Raw genomic sequence first — 6,000 nt, forward strand, 5'->3', positions numbered from 1 at the left:
CTATTTCTTGGACAGTCAACAATGCGGATGTTTGATGGCACACCTCCTTGCTTCCTCTGTGTAGAGCTCACGACTCACAGATCAGAGGATGGATGCGTGCTCTGCAAGGGCAGGGACCTCCTCAGTGCCCAGAATGGAATGTGGCCATTGTCTGTACTATGTTGAGTGAATGAATAGGTGAATAATTATACTGACAAATCCCAGTTATCTTGCTGCTTTTGTTCTGTCAGCTCAAGAGCTGTTACAGGGTCGCCTCAAAACTGCTCATGAAGGCAAAAGTGATTTAGGAGACAAAGTTTTCTAATGGTAATCTTGATTTAATCATTTACTATCAAGATGTTGAAAATTGGGGGCGCCTGGGTGGCTCATCGGTTAAGCATCTGCCTTCGGCTCAGGTCATGATCTCAGGGTCCTGGGATCGAGCCCCATGTCGGGCTCACTGCTCATCGGGGAGTCTGCTTCTCTCTCCCTTGCCCCTCCCCCTGCTTGAGTCTCTCTCTCTCTCTCTCTCAAATAAATAAAATCTTTAAAAAAGAAAAAAACGTTGAAAAATTGTGCTTACTAGGAATGGATGATAAAGAAGCTTCTGGAAGATAAAACAAGGGAATAGAGAGGATTTAAAAGATGATGGTTAATTTAATTGGGAGAAGGGGCCATGTGTATATGATAAATAACTTGAGTAAATAAAGCACATACAAGGTTGACTATAATGTGGAGTCACAGACTATAAACTCTATAGAAACTTAGAAAAGACACATGATGGAATGAGCACTTGGCAGGATGCCAGAAGAATTGTATTTTTGTACTCTTTAGCCTTGAATTGCTCTGTGATTTTGTGAAAACTCTTCTCTGGGCTTTAGTTCTTCATCTCTAACATGAAGGAAAGTATCTGTTTTTTGGATGGGAACCATTATTGAACCCCTGGTCCTGCGGTGCTCTCTTTCTCCCAAGACAATCTTTTTCTTTTAGTCTCTCAAAATAAAATTGAATATTACATTATAAACATACTGTAGTATTACTGTAGAAAAACACACAAAAGGGCAATAGTTTGGGTGGTGCAGATATGGGTGATTTAAAATTTCTTCTTTATGCTAATGCCACATTGTGTAATAGAGGTTTTTCTTGCTGGATGTGATGTGCAAATGTTCATTTGTGCTGCATCAATATTTAAATGAATATATTTTCTTCGCTTGGGGCAAGAGCTATTTTGGGCTTGAACCCTGGCTGCAGCATTTATTAGCTTTGTAACCTTGGGCAAGGCATTTAGCATTTCCGATTTCAGTTTTCATATAAAATGGAAATAATAGTGCACACTTCAAAACGTTGATGTGAGGATTAAATGAAAGGTTGCTTATAAACTCAGTGTTTAGCGTGATGTAGATCATCATACTTGTTCCTCTTCCCTGAGTTTATTATTTGGTAGGAAACAAATAATAAAATATTTAGAAAGCTGTTCTTTAAAAAATATGTTTGTTCTCACACTTTTTTTCTTGTTTGTATGCCGAGAGCTCATTAGGAAGATAGTTAAATTATTTTATGAAAACAAACCAGTCTTTTCACAGCTATTAAAACTATTGTTTCATCAAAGAAAAACAGCTGTCTTCTTTTTTGTTTGTGTTGAGGAATCATTTGGATTTGAAATCATAATTATTTAACAATAGAAATTTCCGAGCCTGTAACAAGTCAGCTATTAAACTTTGAAACATGAATTAGATTTCAAGGTTAATTGAAATAAAAAGCAAGTCGAAAAGCTTATCACAATACTTCTCCTCAGAATCTGGAAGTCTTCAGAGTCTGCTATCTGCTCTTTCTCTCTGTACCAGTGAATTTGAATTGTGGTTGTTGCCTGGACTCGGCATTCAAATGCGACAAACTGACCGCTGGTTGTAGAAATGTCTTGAAGATGCTGAAAAATACACACAGAAGTCACAGAATGGAAGAAACTTCCACCATATGCAATGATTTTGGATGCCAATGGTAGTGAGTATGCTTTTCGCCATAATTATTGACAATGGACTTTAATCAAAACAGGGAGTTGCTGGGATTCTTTTGTGATTTCTAGTGTGCTTTACAGTCATGTGTAAGTTATTTTTATCTTAATTTCATAGAGAAAGTTGTTGCTCACTTCCCCAACAGCCACGTTCAAAATAGGAAACAGATTTGTTGAAAACTCTAAACTTTGTTATATGGTTTCGTTGAGTACATGTAGAGTCATAGATTTAATCTTTATTATTGGTCGGGTAGTGTGGACAGCATTGTATTTGTTAAAGATTCTGAATCATGACTGAGAGGACTTGGACCAGAATCTCAACTCTGCTACTGACTGGTTGAATCTGATCATAGGAACTTGGAAACTCTTAACCTCTGGGTAACTCAGGTATTTTATCTGTGATAGAGGGCTAGCAAAATGCTCAGCCTTTTTTGAGGTTTTGAGGCTCATTTAAGATAAATAATCTGAAAACTTTCTTTAAAGAGTGAAGAGTTATAGTGTTATATAAAAAATACAAAAAGAGTTGGTTTGGTCTCAGTGCATTGATGAATGGGTGGCATTTGTGGTAAATATCCCTGTTAAACCCTGATCTCCCTTCTCTCCTGTTTTCAGCTAGAGGCCACTAGAACCTAGAATTACATTTCAGGTTATAACTTGGTTGAGAGGGAGTGTCTGAGGTCCTTCTATCAGGTGAGTCACAGTGACCACCAGCCTAGCCCTTGCATCCTGATGCCCAGGGCTATATATCTCAGGGAAGGAATGCCCAGGAAACTTGTAGAAATAATAGACCCATGTAGCTGATAGCCTGGGCTGCAAGCAAGCTTCCAGAATCTATAGCAGTGCTCCTTATTCTTAGTAACATTGTTTCCTATGATTCCTATATCGTATTTGGTACAAGTAAAATCTTTGCCCTGCTTCTCGTACTTTGGGCCAGCAAGAAGCAGTGGTTCCAGTTCTGTCAGGTTTGGAAACTGGGGGACACAGAGCCCAGAGATTTCAACCTTAGTTCAGTTTGACCTAGTTGATTGATTCCTGCTCTTTCCAGTGGATGATACAGGAACCTTTTTAATCCTGATCGCTCCCTGTTACCCAAGAAGGAAATACATATTGCTTTACTTAATGATTTCTTCAGAAGGGCATCTTGTGACTAGTTAGGAGACTCAAATGAACCTTGAGGTCGGTAGAGCACAGTCTACTTGGAGAGGACAGTCTGAGCATTGCGCTTGAGAGCTGGAGGTTGGTGTAGAGCAGAAGTCTAAAGAGTATAGGAGAAACCGTGAGTTGCTCTGTGACATTGAACAGTAATTTCATCCCTTCTGGGATTCACTTTTCTCATACATAAAATAATACTGTCTGAGGTTCTTTTTAGTTTCCCCTTTTCCTTCTCACCCCTTTGATGACACCTACAATTTATCTATAAAATCCTAACTCTGCCATGCAGGACATTACCTTTGTGAACACAGGGGCTACAACACAGGTGGATCCGGACAGGCTGCTGCAGGGACTCTGCATCTGGTTTAAGAAATAAAAGACAGGGGGCGCCTGGGTGGCACAGCGGTTAAGCGTCTGCCTTCGGCTCAGGGCGTGATCCCGGCGTTATGGGATCGAGCCCCACGTCAGGCTCCTCCGCTATGAGCCTGCTTCTTCCTCTCCCACTCCCTCTGCTTGTGTTCCCTCTCTCGCTGGCTGTCTCTATCTCTGTCGGATAAAAAGATAAAATCTTAAAAAAAAAAAAAAAAGAAAAGACAGGGGCACCTGGCTGGCTCAAGCGGTTAAGTGTCTGCCTTCGGCTTGGGTCATGATCCCAGGGTCCTGATCCTGGGGTCCTGGGATCAAGCCCCTTGCCTGGAGAGTCTGCTTCTCCCTCTGCCTCTCCCCCCGACTCATGCTCTCTCTTGATCTTGCACGTGTGCGCTCTCTCTCTCTTAAATAAATAAAATCTTAAAAAAAAAAAGAAATAGAAGAGACATTTCATCCATACTGCCAGGGCCCTGAAACCTAGAAGCATGGTGCCCATGAACTAACTGAATCAGTTTTAGCTGCTACCAACCACACCCCAAGTGTCCTCTTTGAAAAGGATAATGCTTCTAATTTAAATGTCATTTTGGGTATCTGCTCCAATGCCACCCTTTTTTTCTCTGTCCTCCAGCATTCTATTAGCTGAGATGGTGAAATGGAACACTGAGCAGTTACATTTGAGAGGTGAATTTTGGCACTTATTTAGAGACTATAAAAGGCAAAAATAACTTGTAAATTTTACTGTCTAGATTTTTTTTCCCTTCTCTATACAGTTGTTCTTGTCTTGTCTGTTAGGTTTTTGTAAAAGCATCTTCCTGTCCCCCCCCTTTTAATTAAAAGGGAATTCATTCCGTGGATAGTTGGAATACTCTGTTATGGGACTGAACTCCTAGAAACCAACTGTCTCTTATGGTCTGGCACACAGACAAATGGCCAACCCACAGAACTACCACTGAGTTATTTCTGAGACCCATGAATTTCTTTTCTTGTTCTATTTGAGGTTATGCAGTTGGAGGCTCTCCTCATGTATACTTTTCAAGAAACTTGCATTGATTCCTTTTTCTCTGGGCCTGTGTCTCCATTACTGGAACCCTTAAGAAGGCATTTAAAACTGAACATACCCTTTGGGGGTCAATACACAATGGTTGAACTAAGGTAGAGTAACTTGATTTGATGTTGGAAGTTTCATTAACCAGGGAACCGATGGTCAAAGAAACTCTAGTGGTTTTCTTCTTTATCCTGTTGTGGAAACAAAACCAAACACAGTCCAGTGAAAGAAAGATTAGAGGCAGCTTTGATAGAAATGTTTCACTGTATTCATTTAGTATGTACCACATTTTTACTTATAATCCTTATTTTTTTGGATTTGCACAATTCAGTTTTTTCCCTTTTTGATCGTTTAGTGGATTATGGCTACAAATAGTTTTGCCTTAAATTTCCTGTGTCTTAGTCTTATAATCAGTGAGCTGTTACTAAACACTTATGCAGAAGAAATAATTTATAAAGCAAATAATCACTTTAAAATTGGAAAAATTTAGGGTTTTTTGGTGTATTTTTTTAAAGTAGAATTTCCCCTATATTCATATGGCAACAAATGCACATTCACACGCACATTCTGTACTTACTCTGACATTTCTGTGGCATAGTCCAAGCACAGTCACAGAGAGAAATGTTTTCTTCCCTCTTCCCTTTTAAGAAAGAGAAAAAAGAAATTCTGTCTAGATCTCACTGGAATTTAATCAAATTTAACTCACCTGTATTGTATGCACAGTAGGACCAGTAAATTAGTTACGGGCAACAGGTCAGTCCAGAACATCTGAATTCTTGACTAAGCATGGAACTACTTTAATATTCTCAGTTTAAAAAATCCCGACGTTTACCTTTACAGAGCTATAGTAGTTGCACCCAGAAGAGGTATTGAATCATTTCCCCAAAACAACATTTTATAGGGCAGATACTGTTGTCTTGTGAATTTGTGTTTTGGTTGGAAGTCTTAAGCATATTTGTTGCAATAAGAAATCTATTGACACATTGCTATGCTGAAGGATGTTGTTAATGTTCATATTAGCTCTATGAGTACTTAGTAGAGAAGTCTATCTCAGTTCTTAGTATCAAGAATAATCAGGGGGCGCCTGGGTGGCTCAGTCAGTTAAGCGTCCAACTCTTGGCTTCTGCTCAGGTCATGATCTCAGGGTTGTGAGATCAAGCCCCACGTTGGGCTCCATGCTCAGTGTGGAGTCACCTTGAGGTTCTCTCTCTCCCTCTCCCTTCCCCTATGTGCCTCTGGGCACACACACTCTCTCTCTTGAATAAATAAGTAAATAAAACCTTAAAAAAATAATCGGGCTTCTATGCTACTACTTTAGTTTTTCCTCACACGTACTACAAATCTTAGTATTGGTTATATTTCCTCTTTGTTAGCTATTTGAAAGTATAATGCTCATTTCATAGCCAGGAATTCAACAGACTTTGGAGTCAGTATCTCCTAAATT

The sequence above is a fragment of the Ursus maritimus genome, unplaced genomic scaffold (assembly GCF_017311325.1).
Source record: "Ursus maritimus isolate PB19 unplaced genomic scaffold, ASM1731132v1 scaffold_5, whole genome shotgun sequence".
NCBI lineage: Eukaryota > Metazoa > Chordata > Mammalia > Carnivora > Ursidae > Ursus > Ursus maritimus.